Below are 27,194 nucleotides of genomic sequence, written 5' to 3' on the forward strand. Positions count from 1 at the left end.
AGAAATAAAAGATTTGTCTATGGTAACAGAGGTTCTCTATTGAAAAAAATTACAAAATAAGATTTCTGTTGTTCCTCGCGTGTAATAAGAAGTGCTGACACTCATATTAACAAAAAACGAATGGTCAACAGGTTAACGATTATTGTTTTATAAGGCCACATGTCACGTACAGAAAACGGTTACTTTAGAAAATGCGATAAACATACTTCTAATTGTAGAAGTAATTCACATTGTTAGTTTCTGCTTACATCCATCTTCCCAAAAATGGCGTTTGATCATTGCATTCATGCTTCTTTAAAACACTCACTACGTCTGAATGATTGTTTCTTTCAGCAATTTCCATTGGTGTAACGTTGTTATTCATGCATAAATTGACATCTGCATTGCTCTCTAACAACTTAGAAACTATATCTAGATGACCGTTTTGACAAGCTTTGAAAAGAGCTGTTTTCCCGTCCGAGTCTGATGTATTTAATTGAGCCCCCCATTCGATAAGTTTACAAACAACATCGAAATGGCCGTTTTGTGACGCTAGATAAAGAGGCGATATGCCATCATTGCCTCTGCACTTATTTTTCAATAGTTTCTCAACGATTTTCAAATCGCCATTTTGGCTAGCAATGGAAAGTGGCGATGCACCATTTGTACGATGTAAATTTGGGTCTGCATCTGAGTTTAAGAGTAAACATACAGTATCATAATGTCTATTTTGGCAGGCTATATAAAGAGGTGAGACCCCATCGTGGAAGCATAAATTAACATCTGCTTTAAATTCTATCAATTTTTCGGACATATTCGTGTTACCGTTTTCGCATGTCATACTGAGAGGTGGCCTTCCATAATCGACTTCGGCATTGTGTTTTAGTAGTATTTCCATAACTTCAAAATGGGGTTTCGGGCACTGACATGCTGCATACAAAGGCGAAATATTTCTCTTATCGAGTACGTTAACAGATGTGCTGTCGTTCTCCAATAACAAACGCACAACTTCTAGGTGGTTTTTGTAGCATGCTGCATGTAAGGGCACTTGACCAGCAGTGTTTTTCAAATTAGTATCAGCTCCATTTTTTAAAAGCATTTTCACAAGTTCAAGATGACCATTTTCGCAAGCAATGTATAGTGAGGTTGTACCATTTTTTCTTTTCAAATTTATTTTTGGATGAATATGCTTTTTATTCCTGGCAGACATTTTCGTGTTCTCTAGCACCCATTCCGCGAGTGAAACATTTCCAATAAAACTACTAAGCAACAACGGACTATCATGGCTTTCAATGTCTGTTTTTAGCGCCAGTGTTTGTTTTTTACCGGGTGTATCTTCTTTGTTTAAGCATTTTATTAAATTGTCAACAAATTTAAGGTTTTTCATATTGATATTGCCAAAAACACTGGCAATTAAACCGTCAGACCAATCTTGTATCAACCGATCTATATATATCTCAAGATGCTCGTTTGACAATGTAATTGAGAGATTTGTGTCATTTTGAGAGGTATTAGCCTGTTTCCAAATGAATCGTTCACGTATAAAGTCGCTACTACAATATCTAATACATAAATATATATTTTTACGTACAATAATTTGGGCAAGAAAATCAAAGAGTTTGTCGTGAATTGTTCTGAACATTCCATCTACTTTTGTAAGTAATGTATCTTCAAGAGTTTGAAATGATTCCGTCAAACATTCAACTGATGTGCCTTTGTTTAATTTACACTCAATGAAAGTTTTTTCAATACGTTCCTGCATTGGGGGAATTTTCAGTTCATTTTCATCGATTCTGTTATTGAATAACACACACAGTACAAGGCAACAATATTTAAGCTTGCCCCCTTCTCCTTCTATTTGCAAGCGTTCAATTTCTTTTTTGTAAAATTTGAAAGGGTTTTGAAAAAAATGAGTTATATCATCACACTTGCTGATCTGATATAACTTGCATAATAAGGGGAAAAAGTCAAACTGATCAGAAAGACCTTTTACTTCATCAGCATGGTCTTTGAAGTACATAACGGCTAATCTGGATCGTTCCTCTTTTGTGAGCTTCATCGTCTCCGAATTAAGATTACATTCGCTTGAATTAAAAAGGGACAGGGTTTTGAATTTTGGATCTTTAAACACCTGCAATCTACACGTAGCAATGATCTTGCAGGGATTTTGTTCCAGAAACGGTTGTATATGCGTTAATATTTCTTCCCACCTATCTACCTGATGGTCTTTCAGAGTAAAATGGCCACATAAGTCATCAATAACAAAAAGTGTCTTGACTTCTGTTTGTGAAAAACTTCTTAAATCTTCTGGATTACTTGTAGGAATAATACGATATCCTTCATTCTTCAACAACAGAGCTACGTGTCTCATAGTAGCTGTCTTACCTACGCCTGAATTACCGGATACGATAACGCTGATACTTTTCCTAATACGTTTCAAAACTTCGTCCGCTGCTCTTGTTGAAACAAATGTCTCGTCATCATTTCTCCACTGATCTATAAGGATGTTGTGTTGGTCTGAAAGATTAAATAAATGAAATATTATGCACGGTTATTCACAAAATGTTATCCTGATCATGAGCTTACCCCTATTCTGTATTATTTCGGTTTATTCAATGTAAGCCACTATTTTAAGTTTTTTTTAACTACATGTATAATTACACATTTGTTTTTGCTATATACAGTAACTGACAAGAGGGGTTACATGTATACATTCGAATTTTGAAAATTGCTTTTAGAAGAATAAGTCCAAAACAGATATGTTACGATGTGAAAAATAAAATATTGTTAACATGTTAAAATCTATTTTTTTATGATGGCAAACAGATTTCTACATTATGTATGTTCCTGACCAAAGTCAACAGACATGTGGTGCAATGGTTGTCGTCGGTTCATGTCTGTTTTTCATACTTGTTTTTTTTTTTGGTAAATTGTTTAATGACAAATTGTATTGTTAGTTTTCTCATTTGAAATAAGTTTTCTCATTTGAAATTATTTTTCACATTTGAAATGTTTCGTTTTTTCTATATCAGGGACTTAAGTAGCCGAATGTAAGGTTTATTTGGTGTCTCATTGTTGAAGACCATATGGTATCTTCTTTTGACTACATCCACTATATTTGTACTGTAGTGAATAGTTACCTTATTGGCACTCATACTACATTTCTTTTTTAGCATATAGACTCAATGTCTCAATTGTAACACAAACTTAGACCACAGTTGTACAGTAAGATCAATATAATGTGACCATTGTCTCTACTCAGGAACAATTTATGTTTTATTATGTAATACATTATAACGAAAGATATATCAACACTATTCACAACCATAACATGTAAAAGTTAAGTTTGATCAAATAAACAATAATGTTATTGAATACCTTGTATGTGACTTGGAATTATATTTTCAGTTTGCTCGCATTTCTGTTTTTCTACAAATGAAACAAATAGGTCTTTTAGAAACAAATGTCTTCAGGAAAATGATATGTACAATCCCCTAGTAATGCATCAATAGTTTGTATATCGTATCCAATAATGAATCATGATACACAATATAATTAAATAATAATTGCCCAAGTAGTCTAGTGTTTCCTAGACTTATTAGAAGTCCATATACACATATACTTGTAAACACTTTGAATCTCAGTTGAGAGGTTTTCTTTATGGTGCAACAGTAGTTTCACCTGTGGATGATAATTATTGTATTGACATCTTATCATAAATCTCCATAGACGAAAATGCAATAGTACGAAAGGAAATGAACATCTTGGCCATCAACATACATCTCAAAGAAGATAATTGATTTTATTTTACCTCCTATACATTTTTAGGAATATGGTTGGTTAAAAGTGTCCGCCGTTTATTTCATATTAGGTTAGTAGGGATTTTATATATTTTTTATATTTTATATTATAAGAACAGAATCAAGAACATAACACTAACATATTTACATATTCTAAACAACATCAAAGTATATAAACATCAATAAAAAAAGTCTATAGGTAGTTACATAATTACATATGAAATAGAGTCGAAAACAAAACGTCTATAATTCACCAATATCATACAAGAACAACATTAGTTAAGATCAAATATGTGACTATAAAGATCATAATTGAAGACCTGATATAGTTTATACATATAATCTGCTATGTGGCACATCAAGAGGCTCCATACATCAGCATTTATAGTTTGCATGGTATGATTCATACTTCCAAGTAACGACTCGACAATTTCGTCATCATCTTGATTAAAGAAACGAACGGAATCTTCTACGTCAAGAATATCAACAATTTTGTAGAACATTTCTGTCCGCATTTGTTAAAGAGATGTACAGCAAAGTATATAATGCATAAGTATATCCGTATTATATAAGTTACACAAGGAGCATTTGCCTGTTTGTATAGCTATGGATCCTAATTTCACAAGCGTCATAAATTTTGAATTAAGAGATGGATAAGTTACCGCTAGTCGTAACAAACGATGCTCCGTCAAACATGTATGTATTTTATGGTACCGCTTAAGTTCTGGTCGCCGTTCAACTGAGTGTTTCCATTTGTTTTCTTCGTATATGTCTAAAGTCTGTTTTACAATTTTGCTCCACAGTAGCTTGTCTGGAAAAAAAATTTCAGCCACAAAGTTTTCAACAAAAACATCAAATTCATATTTCATCAAAATTTTGATATAATCGTAAGTCAATGATATTTGACTGGTCTCACCGGTTATTATTTGTCCCATACGAAAATTAAACATCTGTTTATGTATTGTTGTCGATTTTGCACGACACAGTCTCCCAAAAAACAAAAGTTTCATTTTATCAATATATCCTTCGACAGACCACAAACCAACATTACTAATACAAGAGTCAGTCGGACTACGTTTATCATTCATAAGAATAAATCTGACGAAATATCTTTGAGTTATTTCCAACATTTCAGTTTCACGGTAGGGTAGCTGACCCCAAGTTTCACATCCATAAAGTGCAGTTGTAAGGATAACTCTTTTCCATATCAAGTTATTAGTTAAGGCACTCATCCCTCGCGGATTAACACCAACAGTATATAGTGAGTGAAGTTTCTGTTTTAACTTTTTACTGGATTTATCTGATCTATCGAAAGTTTTTCCATCTGAGTTAATAAGTGTTCCAGCGTAAGTACATGTACGTTTTCTTTCGAGTACAATATTACCTAGGTTAAGACATGCTGCAGAGTCATAATTGTTGCGAGTCTTTTTTGGTGGTGTAAAAGTCAAAACACTACTTTTCGATGCATTATATTTTAACCACCATTTGAGCGCATAGCTGTTAACAACGTTTAATAATGTCTGAGCACCATTTACAGTTGCGCTTAATAAAGTTGTGTCATCAGCTAACAAGATTGTTGGTATGCTTATCGAGCCTACTAGTAGTCCACAATGTGTCGATAAGAGTTCACAAATCAAGTCATTGATAAATACGGAATAATAACCAGGCAGACAACACACGGCCTTGACCTACTCCTTGTTCAATCCGAAACACTTGACTTGTTAGTCCACTATGCTGCACATGTGCTGTTGCAGTTTTATACGACATATATATCAGATTCCACAATTTACCTTGAATTCCAATTTGGTTCAGTTTGTAAAGTAGGCCATCTTGCCATACTCGGTCAAAGTCCTTTTCGTTGTCAAGAAAAATGGCATAAACAATCGAATTACGTTCAAGATAATAATGAATTGCTTCTTTCAAGGTGTAAATAGCTGGTATCGCACCATGTTCTTTTACAAATCCAAACTGGAGTGGATGCGGCATCACACTATTGATATCAACAAGGAGTTTATGAATACGATTCAAAATTATTTTATCAAACAGTTTTCCTAATGAAGAAGTTGAAGTAACTGCACGATAACTATTTGGATTAGTTTTGTCTTTATTATTTCCTTTATAAAGAGGTATAATTATTCCATGTCTAAATGATAACGGTAAGTATTCTTGTTCGAGAATTAAATTGTATAATACACTCAGATGTTTTAATAATTTTTCACCACCATATAGTATGTGTTCATTTGATATATAATCTTGTCCGGGCGATTTACCGGCTTTCAATGTTCGTACCTGATCCTTGATTTCATTTACAGTAATCGGTTTGTCGAGAGTATTAATATAACCTTTGTATTTATTGTTGAAAAGATCATGGACTTTTTTGGAAATTTCCCCGTAAAATTGTTTGTCAAAGCAGTTCTCTTCTTTTATAGAGTATAATTTTTCAAAATATTTCCCCCATAACATACATATATCTCCAGGTGTCTTTGCTTCGGTATCGTCATAAACAAGTTTACCTGTTGTCGGTCCCTGTTTCCTCATTTTACGCGCAGTTCTGAAGAATTCTCCGATGTCAACTTCTGCCGCATTTTTAATGTCCTCATACTTTTCTTTTCGCCATAGTTTTTCGGCCTGACGTTTACGTTTCCTAAAAATTCTTTTTTATCTTTATATTCTTTGTAAAGGCGGTTAGATTTGTTACGAGGCTTGTTGTCATTTTTCCATTCACGACGTGTTTTGCGCTGTTCGTAATGAACTGTATTCAAATCATTAGATTTCCAGTATGGTTTGAGGTAGTGACAAAACTTTCCACACGGAATATATGCATTCGCCGACATGTGTAGTGCATTAGTTAAAACTGTATTATAATGTTCCAGATCATTAATGGTACAATTATCGATTTTAGGTTTGATAATGTCCAAAATTTTATCAATTTCTGTTTGATACATCTTTATTTCAAATTCATCAGCTTTCGTCCATTTTAAAACATGACGGCCTAATTTGGAGCTACCTGACGACCCACATAGCAGATCAATGTTCAGAGACATATATATAGGGTAATGATCAGAATAATCATATGGACAGTCATCTTTTACCCCTAAGTTTGAAACATCATGTTCTAAAATTTCTGGTATACATATATAGTCTATTAACGATTTTTGACTTTTATCTTTATTTCTGAAAGTATAATTAGGCCCAGTTACTGCATTCAACAAGTGGGGAACTTTGATATTACGACTATCAAAAAAACATTTCAAAGCATTACTTTTTGTGCTATCATTTTCACAAGATATGTCAACATTAAAATCACCACCTATAATTGTAATATAGTCTTCACTCATTCTATCATAATAACACGATAAAACATCTAATTAATCTAGATATACATCTTGAGAATAATTAGTAGACGGTAATAGAGTGCAAATTACACATATATCTTGAAAACCATCGATTGTCAATATCGCACCACATATTCTGTCATTTTGAATTTCTACGGGCTTAATTTTAAAACCTGATGATTTTCTAATCAATATTGCTGTCCCACCCGAGCCCCTTGAACTATTCATACAAGAGCTACTAATAATATAAACAACATTAAATTCGTCAGCAATATTATGAAGAAAACATACATTAGTTTCATTCAACCAATGTTCAGTAAAAAAACATATATCTGATTGCTTAAGTAAAGTTTGAAAGTACGGCACACCGTACATTGCACCCCTCATGTTCCAACATAATAACCTTATCATGACAAAAAAATATAAAATATACTAAATATAATATAGGTTTTACTTCCATGATTGTTCTGTTTGGTTTTTATTGTTAAAGTTATTATTGTAGGGTACGTATTCTCTCCAGTATACACCAGCTGGCCAGAAGTTTTCGTTTAACTCTACGATCTCAAAGTCACTCTCAACAATGTTTACACGCATTATATATGTAGAATATCCTCTTCCTTCACGCTTCTTAAGTAGTTTTGAAAAAGTTATTTGACACCTTTTTTTTTCCGCAAACGATTTTACGGCTCCATTTACAAGTTCATATGGTTTGTCAGCTCGAACATTATAAAGTACAATACGTTTAGTCCTTTTTCGAACTACTCCCCTAAATACTGAAGTATCGCTGTCTGAAACTAATGGTTCAATTGGCTGTCCTTTGTTCCCTTTTGGTATTTGGTCATTACCTGATAATACAACTAGGTTTGACAGTACGTGATTAGGTTTTAGAGTTTGATTAAAACGGTCGTTTGTGATTTCAATATCATTATCCGTGTACGTTGGGTAATGTCGTTGTTCAGGAGTCACCATGCTCACGCTTTCAATTTGTGCTTCATTTTCAAGCTGGTTTGTATCATTTTCTCGTGTTATAAATTCGATATTAGGTTTTGATAATTTTGAATCTTTAACAACGTCAGAAAATTGTTTTTTCGACACCATAGACATCTGTTTACATTTTCCATCGATTGCTTCTAAACGATTAAAAATCTTTAAATTTGTTTCTTTTTGTTCTTCGTTTTGTCTATTTTCATCTTCTGATTGAATTGTTGTGATTTCAGTTTTAATTCAGACTGTAACTTCGTATTTTTATCACGTAATTCAGCTAGTTGCGATTTTTGGTTTATAAGTTCAATGTCTTTTACGTCAATTTTATTTCGTAAATTCTTAATTTCTGCGTCAAACTTCGTTACCATTTTGTCCATTTTCCCTTCCGTAGTTTTTACATGTTCATCGAAACTTTGTTTGAGTTCTAAAATCAACGCTATAATATTAACTGCGTTATCTGTTTGTTTAGTTTTTGTTCTGTTTGTTAGTTTTACACATAACTGTAATTTTCGAGTCACTATCATCGCCTCCCGTAGTCATACGTCGCGGACTTTTAGATATACATTGCTTTAATTCTGAAATATTATTAGCTCCTTCGAGAAACTGGAAAATAATATAAATGTCATCTGCAAGTTTTTCACTGATATTGTCTCGCTTTCAACAAGCTTTGCATCTTTCAAAGTCAGTTCTCTCTTACGTAAAAGGTCGAAAAGGGAGTTTCGAATGGGTCGCATATCTTGTGTAGTTGTATGTTTTATTAACTCATCTTTAAATGTTTTTCTATCAAGTTGCCCGAAATTAGACTGCATCAAGTGATACATATCTTCATCATTGAATTGACTATCAGATATTTCTTCTTGGGAATTACTTTGTGTTTCTTCACTGTTATTGTTGTCGGTAAACGGATCAAAATCATTATCATCATACACATATTCACTATTTACCGTTACGTTATGACAATGTTCATTAGTTGTGTCACCCATAGTGTGTTGAAAATAGCTCACACGATAGCAAAACAAATGTATAACGACAATGTAAATGTATATATAAGTTTCACATTTTCAGTTTTTCTGGATGAATCACAAATATAGTTAGTTTTTAAATACTTGAATGCAAAAAATAATCATCTAATACTGCGATTTAAGGAGATATTCGCATATAACTTACTCTGGCATTTTCACCAACTTCTTATTTCGAGCATGCGCAATATAGTCGGTAAGATAAATTCGTTACATAGTGTGCTAGTGACGTAATACGGTATATGGGGCCAGTAAATTCCATATGGGGATTCGAGCTTCGCTCTCACCGCATATGGAATTTACTGACATCATTCATACCGCATTAGGTCACTAGCACGTTATCCAACTAATAACATCATCTTGAGTAAAGGTTTTAGAAATTGAATTGTATATTGAAAGTTTTTCTCTGATTATGTGCAATATCAATACCGAAACCAATTGATTGGTAAGAAGGGAGTCGTAAAAAAAACAGAAATTGAAAATGATCACCCTAAATCCAAAGGCTTTCTATAGCTTGGTCTTGTCAAGGACATGTTGTCAGTATTTGTTTAATTGGGGTAATATTAATGAGATTATACACTATCAAATGTATTAGTAAAACTTTTCAGACTTTTTGCGTTATCAAACATTTTTTTAAATTTCCCTCTAGGTGGTAACACGAACACAGTATTTGTAATCTTTGGCGTTACTTTTTTAGCTATCAGTCAGCATTCATTAAACCGTCAACCATTTGACATGTTTGTCAAACTTATAATTTTGGATTCTCTGATTTGTGTGATTTGACTGATGTGACTGTTTGACTGATTTGACTGATTTGACTGATTTAACGGATTGGACAGTTACGACAGTTGACCTCTGTACTGAATCGTAGTTTTGTTTCATTCAAAATTTTCTTTTCTGCCAATTGGTAAAAATAGGGTTAAAATAAGCAAATAAAACACATTTTATAAAAAAATATTGATGCAATTCTTTTGCTTAACCAAATGTGAGTAAAAAGGAAAACAATACAAAAACGGTACCGCAAAATCTAAGGTAATTTAGACACCTACATCCTCTTGAAACGCAAATGTACCAAAGGAAGAGATCAACCATACTTTGTATAAAATTGGATTTGCAAAATAAATAATAAACTTCTAAGATGTCTGTTGTTTTTGACTAACTTAATTCCTCTGAATATGTTATGCAAGAGTTTAAATACTTGGCGTTTCGTCATAAGCAGTATACCAATTGTAGGCGCCCGAGCTTACAACGAACCTCAGCATAATTTCTAAAAGTACAAATCAGCCATACGATACATTAATCAATGTACATAACATCATTGGAAACATTTAAAATGCATCATATATTGCTAAACATGCCAGATGCTCCAGTGAAAAGTACAATAACAAAGATATCTAGAAATTTAAAATGGAAAGCTCCTGATCAAATGGCAAAAGCAAAAGCAAAAGCTCAAACATATAAAAAAAACAAGTGTCATTTTCCTGACTTGGTATAGTCATTTCTTTATGTAGAAAATGTTTATGAAACCTAAAATTCATCGTTTGCGTGACCTCTCTCTTGTAAACATAAGACAGTTGTATGTATAATATATGTCGCTTTTCCGGATATCTCTTATAAACAAATCCTTCTAAAGCAACCGTGAACTAATTTAATTTCTTGTTAAGTAAACTATTACCTCTTGTATATTTTTCTTTTTTTTCTTTTGCGGCTGTTCTCCCTGTAAATACATAATGAATGAACTTTTGTGTTACATAGTAATACATTTGGATTTGTTTTTATGGTTGAGACTATTACATCAAGTTGCTCTGAACAAAACATATTATTAAATATTAAATGTAGTGCTTGTGTTTGTACTTTTCTTGCTAATGGTGTATACCTTAACATTAGACAGTGATGGTGTTTAACTAAAAATTGAAGTCATCTTTTTATACAATTGATTGATATATATATAATTTCATTATATAACAGGTTAATGTTGGCGTATACTATTTCATCCCTATTATGGCTTTACCACAAAAAATATATTATGTTTTCTATACTGGCCGTTTGTTTTTATATTTATTCTTTTTTACGTTGTACTCATTTATAATTACAGTTTTCATTAAAGTTCTTCGATTAAATATTGTTTAAAACAAGTCGTAGTTCTAAATCTGTTTTACCTTTTAGATCGATTGTAATATGTTGAAACGTGAAGGTGTCACACTACCAATTACTCCCTCAAATTTAGAACGTATGTGAAAGTAGGCCTACTCGGACAAAAATAGTGCATTTGATGTCATTGTTTACCTAAACTAACCAACAAATTGGCAGAAATGAAACTTTTGGTGAAAGAGAAATATATTAAGATCATTTTGAGCTAAAATTTACTTGTTTATGAGTTTGCATTCAAAATTGAGGATTTATGCACTCCATGGTATACTAATTTAAGATTTCCAGAAAACCAGTTATTTTTAGTGGTACCTCTATTTGGAAGACCTTTTCTTTTTTTATATGCCTTTAAACATCTGTTGAAAATTAGTATGTAGTAAGCTGATACATGTATGATTCAGGATATACCTGGTTTCTATGAAGTTAAACTTAAGGTAAACTATTTAGAAAGCTGTGAAAATGGCAAAATTTGGTTGAACAGATAGGGACTTTTAATTGGTGGTATGACACCTGAAGGCTACAAAAACGTCTTCTCTTATCAAATATTAACATGCTTGACCACTAGTTTACACATTTGTTTCAAAGGACAAAACCATTGAGAACAAACCATGAAAATCTCTGAAAAACTTTGCGAGCTGTCTTTGATTGATCGAGGCCAAAAAGACTTTTATATAACATTGTTTTAATGAAACACTTTATGATTTCGTATCTATAGTGGTAGACTGCAATTGTTATACACACTTTGTCAAATATCAATTTATACATTACTTAATATTTTCACCAGGAGCTATACAATTGTATTTGTTCAGTCCACCATATAAATGTACACCTTTTTAATAACCATAAAATGTTTCCATATCTTAGTCAACCTGATTATCATAAAATATTTTTTTCATATCACATAGTATTTAAGAGTCACTAATAACCCTATTTCTACAACTCGAAACATATTAAAAGTAGTCGCAAAGCGAATTGTACTTGCATCTGCATACAATGCAGCCAAATGTGTGAAGTACAATGACGTAGAAACTAAATAGAAGTTCTTTTTGCAGATAAACTTCTAGATCATTTAACTATTTATAGTACTTACTAAGTGATAACTTATTTACTTTTGTAAAAAGGCATATGATTTTCAGATAAAATACCTTTTAAATTCTTACGATAGATTACGTGCGTTTGATTGGCCTTTCAATTGTTTCCTGGTATCTATGATGAGTTTAATTATTAAGTCAAGAATTTCTCGTTACCACAAACCCCGCAACATTTTGTTTTCCCAGTACCAAATCAAGAGCCTGTAATTCAAAGGATGTCGTTGATTAATCTGATGTCTTTTGTTTTTTTCTTTTCTTTTATTGCTTATCATGTTTATCATATACAACTTATAAACAAGGCTGTTGGATTTTTTAGTTCGAATTGATCTTCATTTTGTCATTCCGGGGCCTTTTATATTTTACCATACGATACATATTTGGTTCATTGCTATATGCCATGCTGTGCACCATGCATAGTTGTTTAAATCCTCTTTCCTTTATCTCTGGTTGAAAGTTATCTCATTGACTATCATATCTCCTATTTACATACTGCAAGTTTAACTTCAATTTTCATGACTTTTTGCTCTTTTACAAAAACAGATGGATTTCAAAGCTATTGTGAAATCGAGCCAAATATACTCCCCCCCCCCCCCCCCCCTAAAAAAATAGAATAAAATAATTAGAATTACCAATGTGAAGCATTAACTTCTCCTCGTCTGTAACGTTAGTGTGCTCTATGCGTCTAGCAAGTGTTTCATCACATGTATCCTCTTTTAAAGCTGATAGGAAACATTTACAAGCACCAGCGTTTTTATACATCAGCTTAGTTAAAAGTAGTCTATTGCTTTGTTCCTTTGTGATGTCTGATGCACAGATCTCAGCCTGGTCTTCTAGGCACATGACTTCTTCACTTATTAGATGATCTACTATTGTGCTTGTAGTGGCTAATTCATTAACCAACATTTTAAAATTCTTTTGCAGTTGGATTGTATGACTGCTTATATCCATTACTGGAAATGCAAAACAAATAAATTGAAACTACAAATTTTACAGTTTACAATTAGCATTAACAATAGGGAAACGTGACATAATTGCCTATGATACAACTACATGGATTATTTTAAGTAGATGTTAGCATTAACTGTTCATCGTACGGATTTCACCAATGAGCAAAACCCATATTGCAAAGCATGCGGTACGAGGCTCCTACATGACAAATTAAAAGAAAAAAGTTCAAAGGAGAAATCTACGCCGTAATTTGTATATAAATCAATCAACCGAAAACAAATATGATGCACGGCATTTAACGCCAACAACAGAACCATGCCCCTGACTTTGGTCAGATTCATACATTTGTACATAATATGAGGTGAATAAACATGTTTAAGAAAAAACTGTAAACAATCGTTAATAGGGGCTTAATTTACAACATCGAAAATGAGCACACAATATTAAAAAAAGAATTTAAGACTCTGATCTTTCACACAACTGTATAATGTCTCAACTATTAAATGTCCCAATTGAGGATACCAACAACTCAAAATGTCTTTCTGACGGAACTTAGTTCTTGTGAGCATAAAGATTTTTTGCAATAATTCTTAATGACATCTTGGAAATTTTATTATGTTCATTACGTATTTATGTACCTGCTGTCCACATAGATCAATGTGGAGCAAAACGAAAACGGCTACATGCAAAAATCGATGCGAATTCTATACAAGATGGATATATGTGAATGATTTAGAGGTTATTTTTATACCTAAAGAAATGTTTTATAAAAATCATATCTGACCAAACACGATGTATATTTCGATATTAAAAGGTTTCACAAATAAGTAACGTTTAAATGACATTTATTTTAAGAAACTTCGACTTCTTGAGTGGATGTCGCAATGAACCTGTATCCGAGAAACAACACCTTATTAAGTTACTGCGTTCGAAGCACTATCCTGGATTTATCTTCATCAGGAACGCATAAAGCCGAAATTTGAAAGCAAAAGACTTTTTTTTTTAACCGAAACAGTCGAAAAACTATATAATTAAAAATGACCAAATGGCCTAATCCTTCTTCTGCCAAATCTGCCTGAGCTGAAACCTAAGTTTATTTATAATTTTGAAATGTATAAACGGGCAAATTTGGATAGGTTTGTTATCAATCATGTCATTACTGATCTGACGATACGCTCGGGGACTGAAAGTCTACTAGCAGCATCAATCCACAAGTAACACATGTTAAATACATGCATTTTTTTATTCACTAAGTTTACAAATATGTGTTAACCTTTGCCATCGTTCGATTAAGCCTTTCTGATTGAAAACAAAAAAGGAATTTAATGTTCTAACCTTCTCATTTTATAGCAGTCTTGCTTCATGGAATTTGAATTTTGACTTTCAAAACATCATTAACATAAAACAACCTCTCCCCTAACCGAACCCCAACTTACCCCGTAAAAATCAAATGACTCAATAATATCAAAAACAAACAATCAAACGAAAGTATTACTGAAATGAAGGACTCGCCTTTGTTTGTTTAATGCGATGTCTTGTTAAACCATAAAAGTTATACAAAGAATAATTATACCCCCGCTTTAAAAAAGGGGGGGTATACTGTTTTACCTCTGCCTGTCCTTCCGTCAGTCAGTCCGTCCGTCCCATGAATATTTTTCGTTGCATTTTTCTCAAGAACTACAATACAAGGATTTCTGAAATTTGGTTTCAGGGTTTATCTAAGTCAGCTTTACCGTGTGATGCGTTTTCAGATTGATCACTCGACAACTTCCTGTTTACCGAACACTTGTATGATTTTACACATGATAGCCAAGTTGAAAATTTTCGTCACATTTTTCTCAGGAACTACAATACAACACTGGTGGTAAGCGGATGGTCGTAACTAAAAGTTACGACCATCTGAATATGGGAGACAACTCTAGGGATAAGTTTTTCTTTTCCGATTTTCGTGCAGTAAAAGGTTCATTTGAGTCAAACCGCTTGTCTCATATACACATATCGTGAGTGCGTTGTTATTGAAACTAAATTTGACAAATAAAATCATTCCAATTTTCGTAAAATAGTCATTCAAAAATTCGAGCATGATGGTCGTAACTTTAACTTGTGATGGTCGTAATGTCAACTGTAGTATTTTGGATGATGGTCGTAACCGACACAAGATGGTCGTAACTTTGAAAGATGACCGTAACTCAAGTATTTAGACGAACTTTTATCAAACTATTTTAAAAATACTGTGCACATAACCATGTTAATAAACTCAGTTGCTATATAAAGTTTACTACAACAAATATTATTTCATTTGTTACTCTGATAATGGTATGCAGAAATTAAGTTAAAGAATTATCAAACATACATTTTTGATATATTCCAAACGACCATCATTTAGGAGAAACAGTGAAAACTAATCAACTCGCATTAAGCCAAATAGTATGTAAGGGTTGAGTGTTAATATATTTTTTACTGTACGTTAAGGCATGAAATTGTTGAATATTTGCTTTCAGATTTTTTTTTTTTTACGACTTTTTATTACCTGCAATCATGTCGGCAGATGAAATTATTGAATGTACAGTTTTGAACAATCATCTTTAATCTTTAATCAGCTATTGCAGTTTTTATAAACCATTGGGCTTTCAAATATTCGGCTTTTGGTAATTCATGATTAATGAAAATCCACAAATGCCTGGTGTTTTTAACGTGTTGTCTATATTTTTATCTGACGATCTTGACGATCTTGCGGTATATCATTGATATGTGTTCTAAGTATTAGTTTGGAATAAAAACTTAATCCATGGTGACGCAATGAACATTGTGTTAACCTAGAAAGTATGAATAAGGTTGATATATATTTTACAATGCTACACGCGTTGAATTTAAGAGTAAGATCAAATATTAGTAGATTGTAGACTGGCTTGTAGCCAGGATAATATTACAAGGTAGAACTAAATGTACTGCGGCAAATATTACATATATATGCAGGTATATATTTTACAATGCTACACGCTTTGAATTTAAGAGTAAGATCAAATATTAGTAGTTAATAGCCAGCCTTGTAGCTAGGATAATATTACAAGGTAGAACTAAATGTACTGCGGCAACTATCACATACATATGCAGGTTGAAAATAATGTTTATGTTATATGTTTATATTGTATGAATGTACTCAGATTTAAAAGACCAGCACGCTGAGTTGAAGCATAAAGTTCTATCTTTTAAATATTATCCAGGCTACAAGCTATGTATGAATACTGTTTGCTGAAGTCCTTTTGCTGTAATTCAAAAAAATACATTATCATCAGCATATAGTAAACAATGTAAATTGCTAACCCCTTTAATATTCTTTAGAAAGAAGTTTAAGGATCCATACTGTGAAGGAATTTTTTTACTCGTGTAGTAATTTTTACTCTAAATATGCCTCCTCTAGTAGTGGAAAGATGATCCCAAATTGTCAAGCCTGTGCCAGTATCTGATCATAGACTTTGCAATGTCAAAATACAGAGTGAATCTACCAAGTTAAGAAAGGTTGGCAAAATGTGTTGCTCTTTTGGTAACACCAAGTAAATGTTTACAAAATGCAATGCGTAGTCTTTCTGAAAGAATCTTAGGATAAGCCTGATCTACATTTGTAGTCATAGATTTTTTTTTTGAAAGGGTTGAAATATCCCCAAATTTTAGTACTATATAAGAGAATATGTGTTATTGTATGCTCAAATACATGAAGGCTGTTTTTTAAACTTGAATTCAGTGACAGAAAGTCCTTGCGTAGCTTATGGTAGGCTTTTAACGCCTTATTATACAATTCTCTCTGAGCAAAGGAAAAAAATCTAGGTGCACTAAAAGTTATTCCTTAATATTTACAATGTTGAGCACAATCAATAAGTCTGTTATTAAAATAAAAATCATGTTTGATATGTCTGCTTGTCTTGTTAAATACAAGCACCTTGGTTTTAATGGGATTAATTTTCAAACACCGATCTTAATCCATCAAGTTTACTTTGAAGTCCTTTTGCTGAAGTTGAAAAAATGGCAATTTCATCAGCATATATATTGTAAAGAATAGACTGGTCGTGAATTAACAACAGCTGGATCAGGGGAACTTTTAACACAATCAGGAAGTTCATTTATGAAAATTTTAAACAAATTTGGACTCAAATTGTTTCCCTGTTTTACTCCAACTTTAGTTTTAAAGAGATTTCTTACCATACTCTTTAACTATATTCAATAGCTTAAGTTTTATCCCTGGGAAAATTACAGTATCAAAAGCCTTCTGGAAATCAACAAAGCAGGCAAACACTCTACCTTCTTTTGTATTACAATACTTATCAATAATAGTTTTTAGAATGAACATATGGTCAGATGGTCGTGGTTTTTTTTTGGTAAACCCAATTTGGCTATCATCAATGATATGATATTTATCTAAGAATTTACAAAGACGTGTATCAAGTATCTTATTAAAAAAGCTTCCCCAATAAATCAGTTATTGTAATTCCTCGATAGTTATTAAGATCAGATGCATCATTCCCTTTATGAATTGAGAATAAAAAACCTGTGGTCCAGGGTTCATGGTATTTTCCATAAGAAAGACAAAGATGTATAGTGGATAGCATGATACCAATAGGCGTATTCAGAATTTTCTAAAACCACGGGTAATAATTATACCTGAACTTCGAAATTGCACCTTATAATCAGCTTGACTATATACCAAATGACAATACGACTTCTCAAAATCCAGGCTAAGAATAAGACGTATGTTTTTTAATTCGATTACGGACCTGCGAATTCGCGGATATGGTCTTGTCTCGATAACGACCCCCATAACATTATTTTGATTCCTTACTTATGCTCTTTCGACTTAAAGTATTAATTTTAAATTGTAGATTTTTCTTTTAAATTCCACCTAGTAGGTACATACTAGTTTTTAAAAAGTTTATCTTTTCAATACATGCAAAATATAAAGAAAATAAATCAGGATACTGTTATTTCATGTGATGTCAAATTTGTTAAAAACGCCTTTTCTTAATTCGTAACTAAGAATGATCATAACCAGAGCTGTGTTTTAAAATGAATTCTCCACTTTTGAGAAATTTATATTGTTATTAAACTTAACCGCTTGGTCATTTCATTTTGTATTGGTTTTTTTTTCGATTCGTTCCAATTTTCTTTCCTTTCGCACTTTACAGGTATCCCTCTCTTTACCCCTTTACGTTTTTATCATTTGGTGAAATCAACTTCACAAATATATCATATAATATATTCATATAACAAAAGACACCTTTAAAACTCTTGACTTGTCTTATTCGGTCCTATTTAATAAAGAGTTACGACCATCACAATTTTAAGTTATGACCATCCTGAACATTTTTGTTTTTTTAGTTACGACCATCATGCTCGAATTATTGAATGATCATTCTACGAAAATTGGAATGTTTTTATGTATCAAATTTTGTTTCAATATCAACGCACTGACGATTAGTATGTATGAGACAAGCGGTTTGACTGAAACATTTTTTTTACTGCACGAAAATCGGAAAAGAAAAATTTATCCCTAGAGTTGTCTCCCATCTTCGGATGGTCGTAACTTTAAGTTACGACCATCCGCTTACCACCTGTGAATACAAGGATTTCTGAAATTTGGTTTCAGGATTTATATAAGTCAGCTATACCGTGTGATGCGTTTTCAGATTGATCACTCGACAACTTCCTGTTTACCGAACACTTGTATGATTTTACACATGATAGCCAAGTTGAAAATTTTCGTCACATTTTTCTCAGGAACTACAATACAAGGATTTCTGAAATTTGGTTATATAAGTCAGCTATACCGTGTGATGCGTTTTCAGATTCATCACTCGACAACTTCCTGTTTACCGAACACTTGCATATTTTTACACTATTAATATTATCCACTTGCGGCGGGGGTATCATCAGTGAGCAGTAGCTCGCAGTTTCACTTGTTTCAACCTGGAAATCCCACAGGAGTTTGAAATCCTATCAATAAGGGGGTAAAAATATACCAAAGTCGACTATCATTGTAGAGCTTCAAACTCCTGTGGAAATCCTAGAAACTAAAAAAGTTTTTAATAGACTGACTTTTTAAATTATTGATATTGACCTTACTTTTTAAGAAAGGTTGCCTATCATCGCCATCACAGTCAAAGTTCTTCATTTTAGACACCAGATCCATCTTACTTTGGTCAAATTCTATAATTTCTTCTGTTAAGGTTTTAAATGTTCTGTATGGTCTGGCCATTAGGATGTCCAGGATCATCTTATTTCGTTCTGACTGGCGTCGTTGACTCATTATCTCTTCTCTGTCTTCAATCGTCAGGTAGCACTTAGAGATAAGTCCATCCAGAACAGTTGTATCAAGCGTGACATTGTGTACAAACTCGTCATAGTTTGGACTTGTGTCTTGTGAATAGAAATATAAAGATTATTAACATTATACAAAAAAAATAAAATACTTGCATGAACCAATTAATCGTTTACGCAAAAAAGCAAATATTTACGCTAATTGCAATTGTGTCACTAAATAACACATGTAGGTCTAAATAAGGCGTGTAATTTGCAATTAAGTTTTAAAAATGAAACAAAATGTAAACAAGTGAAAAATGACTAAAAGCCACATTTAGTGTGGTTTTTGGCCTATATTAACCAAAATAAAACGTCTTAGTAATTATTGCAATTATCACCCAATTCGGTATTAAAGTATTCACACACATCTCATGATGCTCGTGATTCATATTTTACCAAATTTAACCAAGCATAGTTTTGTGATTAGTATTAGTTATTGTCAAATACAGGCTACCATCATACCCGACTACCTCAGCTGATAACGCTGCCAACATTATGGTTTTGAAAGTTGTTTAAATATAAAAACGTGACAATTCGAAATGCTTCCAAAAAGAACCTAGAATTGATAATACATATGGAAATTAAAATTACACATATACATATCAATGATGATTAAATGACCCGACAACATTACTTGGATTTGCATAGTAAGATGGTTTTTATATCACTTAAAAAAAATTGCAAATTGGGGAAAATATATATTTCCAGTTTGTTACATTCTCTATTAAAGCTGATCTGATTATAATGAAAAGCTTACCTAAAACTGCAGTCTTCCTTGTTTCAGTTGTTCTAAAATTTACAAATAAAAAACTCTAATATATATTGACTGTTTTGTCATATTGATTACAACATTTAATCTGATAACGTTCTCCGTTCAACACAATTAACAGTTATTGACAGGGTTATGGAACAATGTTGTTAGATGTAGTAATGTAACTTATGGCAGTCATGAAACGACAACTGCGAGTATACGCATACCAACAAGATAATGTTTTAAAAGGAAGCAAAAATTAAAACAAAATACAATATATATAATTTAATCAATCACATAGTTTAAAACTCTACACACCGATCTTAATTGAAAAGATCTACGAAACATAGGGAGCTGAACTTGGAATCAAACGTCAACAAACAAAACAAAAATTTATTGATCAAATGCAAAAATATAGAAAATAAAGGTTTTTATAATTCTGACATTCCAGAAATGCAAATACGACATTACCTTGAATTTCAAAAAAAAAAATATTACAAAATGTGTCCATTATACACAGCCACTGAAATATATTCGACCTTTCTTCGAATAATCATTTTAATAGAAATTACAACTGATTTTCATCAGCTACTTATAAATAGTGTGGCGATACTTTTTTAGAATTTCAAAATATAATATCACCGCGATATAGCCATTTTGTGCTGCTGAGGCGTAAACCAATCACAAATTAATCAATCAGAGTACATTGTTTATAAAAAAAATGTACATAAGTTACCTTTTAAATTCTGTAAAAGCATTATGTTAAAGGTTTTATCCATATTTTGTTTGTATCCTGTTGTAAGTAGTATGACAACCAAAAACAAATAAAATTGACCGAACACAAAACAAAAGAAGGACTAAAAAAGTTTGAATACTGGAACGCATACAAATGATGATTTGATACATTATTTACTTACTCTTGTAGATCAACCATCTCGATAGTCGTATCTGAACAAACTTCGTTTTCCATATTAATCGACACAATCAATCCTTTTCTTTGGGACTCCATACTATAAGGATTAACTGCGTGCTGAAAAATAAAATCCCCGCAACCTTTTAATTTTGCTCATTTGAACTGTCGTTGAGGAGGCAAGAAATGCTGAACAATAATTTCTATGATCATCCTAACAAATTGAAATTTTTTTTTTGTGTTATACTGTTATTATTTGAATTTTATTGATATAGTCTGCAAATGGATATATTCACACACGGCAGATAACGCATACTATATTTGACGATGTACACGAACGTTAAAATAAACATTATCATAATAAGAAATGAACATGCAAGTTAGACATATCCTATTAAAAAACAAGCACGTTAATGTAGTGATTTATGACACAGCTTCTTGGAATATTGATTTCATTCCCCCTTTTTCCCCATCATTATTTTCGTAGTAATACAGTAGATGCACTTAATTACACCAAGGGGAAAAGAACATCATACAGAACAGATAGCCGGACTCCGAAATAAAATTGATCAAAGGTTTAATTTGAACCTCTGATTTCATTGCATAAGATCTCACAAGTGCCCATAGATTGGAAATTCCCATATAACCTACCTGGACAATAAGTTGTTAGATTATTACACACGCTAAAAAGGTTAGATTGAAAATGAGACACATATCAATTGATGACAGAAGGACATTGATATGGTTCATATCAGGTCGTCAATATTAATGAACTGATGCTAAATAGTTGGATTGTTCAGGCGGATAACTGGTATATTCATCCCAAAGCGATCAAATGAAATATTACTGGAGTTGTTGCCCTTTAAACCTTCAAATTTAGCGTAAATCAAATATAACTTCATGCTGGTACACGATAACAACTTGATTACGTTTTAAAAGGTTGGTGACAAATGACTTTGAAAAATATCAGCCAGAAGTGGTCCTGTGTAAGCAGTAAGTAACTATTATTACCTTCATTAATTCGAAAATATCTAGGAAACTATCATTTTTTTTAGAATGGGCACTTACTTTAAATAAAGCTAATACTAACAATGACCACTGCCCTTTCCTCGATCTTGATATCTATATCACTAACGGAAAGCTGAATACTAAAATTTATGATAAAAGGGATGATTTTTCATTTCCTATCGTTAATTATCCGTTTTTAGATGGTGACGTTCCCTTGTCACCATCTTACGGTGTTTATATATCTCAACTTGTACGATTCGCTCGTGTATGTAACAATGTTTTAGATTTTAACGAGAGAAATTTATGTATTACTGAAAAATTATTACACCAGGGTTTTCGATATCACAAACTAGTCAAAACATTTACTAAATTTTATCATCGGTATAAAGACATCATTCGTAAATATAGCGCAACATGCAGACTTCTTATACGTTCAGATATTTCACATCCAATTTTTTATGGAAATATTCTTTATAAAGCACAAAGGTGTCAGTATTCACCTCAGAAACTTACAAAACCTTTGAATAGACTTATTAAGAAGGGATATAATTACGATACTGTTGTCAAGTCATTAAAGATTGCATATTTTGGCGTTAATATTGAGTCACTGGTAAGGTCTTTGCATCAGAACTAAACACATTTATTCTAAAAACAGTTGTTGGCATGACACGGGTTATGTTCTTCTCATATATGTTATGATGGTATGATACTAAACTCCTAACGGGAAGGATTGTGCCTGATGTTCATATGATGAAATCATAATCTTTCAGTCAGTTTAATTGAAGTCTGGAGCTGGCATGTCAGTTAACGGCTAGTAGTCTGTTGTTATTTATGTATTATTGTCATTTTGTTTATTTTCTTTGGTTACAACTTCTGACATCAGACTCGGACTTCTCTTGAACTGAATTTTAATGTGCGTATTGTTATGCGTTTACTTTTCTACATTGGTTAGAGGTATAGGGGGAGGGTTGAGATCTCACAAACATGTTTAACCCCGCCGCATTTTTGCGCCTGTCCCAAGTCAGGAGCCTCTGGCCTTTGTTAGTCTTGTATTATTTTAATTTTAGTTTCTTGTGTACAATTTGGAAATTAGTATGGCGTTCATTATCACTGAACTAGTATATATTTGTTTAGGGGCCAACTGAAGGACGCCTCCGGGTGCGGGAATATCTCGCTACATTGATGACCTGTTGGTGACCTTCTGCTGTTGTTTTTTTTTATTTGGTCGGGTTGCTGTCTCTTTGACACATTCCCCATTTCCATTCTCAATTTTATACAGTAACCAGTTTAAATGACAACAAAATTCAACTTCTGTAAACAAGAAGATGCTGATAGAAGGCACCAGTAGTATATACCGCTGTTCAAAATTCATAAATAGATAGAGATAAAACAAATCCGGGTTACAAATCTGGTTTAAGGGCAACAGTAGTATACCGCTGTTCAAAATTCATCAATCGATAGAGAAAAATCAAATCCGGGTCGAACCGTTAATCATTATAATCAAAGATTTGGCAGACCCAGATTATAAAAATTCCTCTTACCTAGTTCAGAAAAAAATCCACCTAATTCAATAATATTTGCAAGTTTCAACGATTTCAAATTGTGCTATCACTACAAACCATTAAAAGTCTGATATGGCCTATATCTGTACTCGACTGTACTGATTTTTACTCGACCAGTCTGAATTAGTCTGAGATTTACTTGATAATACTCGACTGTAGTCTGAACTATACTTAACACACTTAACTAAACACATTTATTTCTAAAAAAACAGTTGTTGGCATGACACGGGTTATGTTCTTCTCATATATTTTATGATAGTATGATACTAAACCCCCAACGGGAGGGATTGTACCTGATATTCATATGATGAAGACATAATCTTTTAATCAGTTTAATTGAGGTCTGGAGCTGGCATGTCAGTTAACTGCTAGTAGTCTGTTGTTATTTATGTATTATTGTCATTTTATTTATTTTCTTTTGTTACATCTTTTGACATCAGACTCGGACTTCTCTTGAACTGAATTTTAATGTGCGTATTGTTATTCTTTTACTTTTCTACATTGGCTAGAGGTATAGGGGGAGGGTTGAGATCTCATAAACATGTTTAACCCCGCCGCAATTTTGCGCCTGTCCCAAGTCAGGAGCCTCTGGCCTTTGTTAGTCTTGTATGATTTTAAATTTTAGTTTCTTGTGTATAATTCGGAGTTTAGTATGACGTCCATTATCACTGTACTATTATGCATATTTTAGGGGCCAGCTGAAGGACACCTACGGGTGCGGGAATTCTCGCTACATTGAAGACCCATTGGTTGCCTTCGGCTGTTGTTTGCTCTATGGTCGGGTGGTTGTCGCTTTGACATATTCACCATTTCCTTTCTCAATTTTAACAGTCTGAATGTGTACTTGACCAGTACTTAACCGTTTTATACGAGTCTGAACTGTACTCGACCTAGTCTGAACCGTACTCGACCTAGTCTGAACCATACTCGACCTAGTCTGAACCATACTCGACCAAGTCTTAACCAAACTAGACCTATTCTTTGTATCTATTAACTGAATTTTATCAATTTAGGATTTTTTTTAATAAAAATAAAATTTAAACAACAACTTAAAATTTAAAAATGTATTCAATACAGTATTGAAATTAAAATTTCACAATAATCAATCATAATATAACTTCAACTCAATATTAATCAACACTTACATAATAATATATCAACTTTTAAAATATAAATAAAACAAGCTGATAAATAATCTAAAGAAATAAATTGTGACTAAATTATGTTTTAAATATTATTCAAATTTTATGAATATTTCGGAAGTATTTTATGGTAATTGGACTATTTTCACCATAAACTTAAGCCAAGGATTTGTATTTACTATACAAATCCTTGATAACCTTTTTAAAAAAGGAAATGTATTCCAAAGTAACAGTAAAAAAAAATTTAAATTAATTTAAGTATTTTTTTGTCAAATTAACATGGCATACATAAAGCACTTTAATATGTTCTAATTAACTCAGTACATGTGTGTTTAACAGATAAAAAGAAAGCCCTATTTTCTTAACTTCGTGTATTACTTATCTAGTACATGCATGTATATTCGAAAGGCCTTGTTATTTAATTTAAACAGGATGTTGCAATTTTGAATCAATGTTATTTAGAATTTAATACCTCTGACCAGGTGTGATCTTATTTATGAGTTTGCCCCAAGCAGAGGTTATACTTTATATTTCACCACTAATCAGAAAATAATTTTATTCATTTATTTAATTTTATCCCTTTTTGATATAAGTTATATATAATATATTTTTTTATCCTAAATATAATCAGAGATATATTTCTTTTATAAGGTTAAAATCTTTTATAAATTTTGTTGGCTGTTGTTATATATGTCAGTTAAAAAGAAATTTATTTAAACAGTTAAAAAAGTAGAGGGTTTTTAGTCTAGTATGGTTCAGACTGGTCGAGTATTGTTCAGACCTTTGGTTAAGTATGGTTTAGACTGGAAAAATAGGTCGAGTACATGTCAAGAATGGGTTAAGACTGTTTCAGACTGGTCGAGTAATAGTTCAGACTATTTTTAACGGCAAAGATAAGGGTAAAGTACGATTCAGTACAGTCAAGTATGGTTCAGACTGGCGTCGAGTAATGTCAAGTAAAAGTCAGACCAATTCAGACTGGTCGAGTAAAAATCAGTACAGTCGAGTACAGATATAGGCCATTTCAGACTTTAATGGTTTGTAGTGTATATATGTACAAAAATCACACGTAATTATTTTAAGTTGAATCATCAAATACTTCTATAACTGGTATGCAATCGCAAATAAATTCATTTCAGACAATGGTCTAGTTGCAAAAGACGACAATGCTTCTTTAAACTGAAAATTACCCAGACAGCCTAAGGAGAACATACAAGGTTATATAATACCAAAAGTTTTCCCTTACGGATCTAATCATCACATCCTTACTTTTAAATGCATATTATGGATTCTTTCTTTATGTCTACATGAGAGATTATAGGTATATTGATCCAATTTCCACCTGTTTATAGTATGGATCACATTTCCGACCTTATTAATCTAGCATTTTGAAATATTTTAAGGTGTGTAGTTGGCCGATTGAAATACGTGTATCTGAAACCAAAACGTTTGTCTCATTACAAAACAATGTTTTCAGCATTCGCCTCTGCATTTAGTTTAACAATATACACAGCTACTTTTGCATAGGTGCTATGTCTGTACCAAAAATATGTAGTACTGGAAATCTACTTCTAATATTCAGTACTATTTTGTTACTCTAAAATTATTGTAATATTAAGGTACCTGTATTTTACAGTACTTGATTTGTACTTGAAAATTTAAGTACTATATTTTTTTGGTTACAACATTACATTCTCAGCATTTTGATAGTATGTCTATTTCAAATCTCTTAAAATTATGATTTTCAAACATGGAATATTGTTATCGCTTTTGGTAGTATTTCTGTACCAAAATCTTTAGTACAAATCAAGTACTGTAAAAAACAGGTACATAAATAGTACAATAATTTTAAAGTAAAAAAATAGTACTTAATATCATAAGTATATTTTCAGTACTACAGATTTTAAGTACAAAAATAGTACCTATGCAAAATTGGCTGTGTAACATATTATCTTTAAATATAAACACGACACTGTTAAATGTGTGGTATGTAACGTTAGAGACAAGTATTTAACGAAGATAGAAAGAAAATATCATTACCTCTAGCTCTCTATAACGTCTTTCAACTATGAATATCTGAGTTCTACATTCTATAGCCTGTCAATTACACTTCCATTTTAAATTTCAAGTCTAATATAAAAAAAACATCATTCACGAAGTAATCAG

At 32.2% G+C, this 27,194-nt stretch overlaps 1 long non-coding RNA gene across 1 annotated transcript; it reads right to left on the reverse strand.

The window, feature by feature from the left end:
• Positions 1-655: 655 nt before the first annotated feature.
• Positions 656-27,194, reverse strand: LOC143053831 (uncharacterized). The gene is made up of 8 exons (XR_012971469.1): positions 27,069-27,194; positions 21,324-21,436; positions 20,413-20,444; positions 19,419-19,712; positions 12,986-13,306; positions 10,793-10,834; positions 3,358-3,408; positions 656-2,496 (listed from the first exon to the last, which is right to left on the reverse strand). It is a non-coding gene; the product is annotated as an uncharacterized LOC143053831 (long non-coding RNA).

This window comes from Mytilus galloprovincialis, chromosome 12, assembly GCF_965363235.1.
Source record: "Mytilus galloprovincialis chromosome 12, xbMytGall1.hap1.1, whole genome shotgun sequence".
In the NCBI taxonomy this organism is placed as follows: Eukaryota; Metazoa; Mollusca; class Bivalvia; order Mytilida; family Mytilidae; genus Mytilus; species Mytilus galloprovincialis.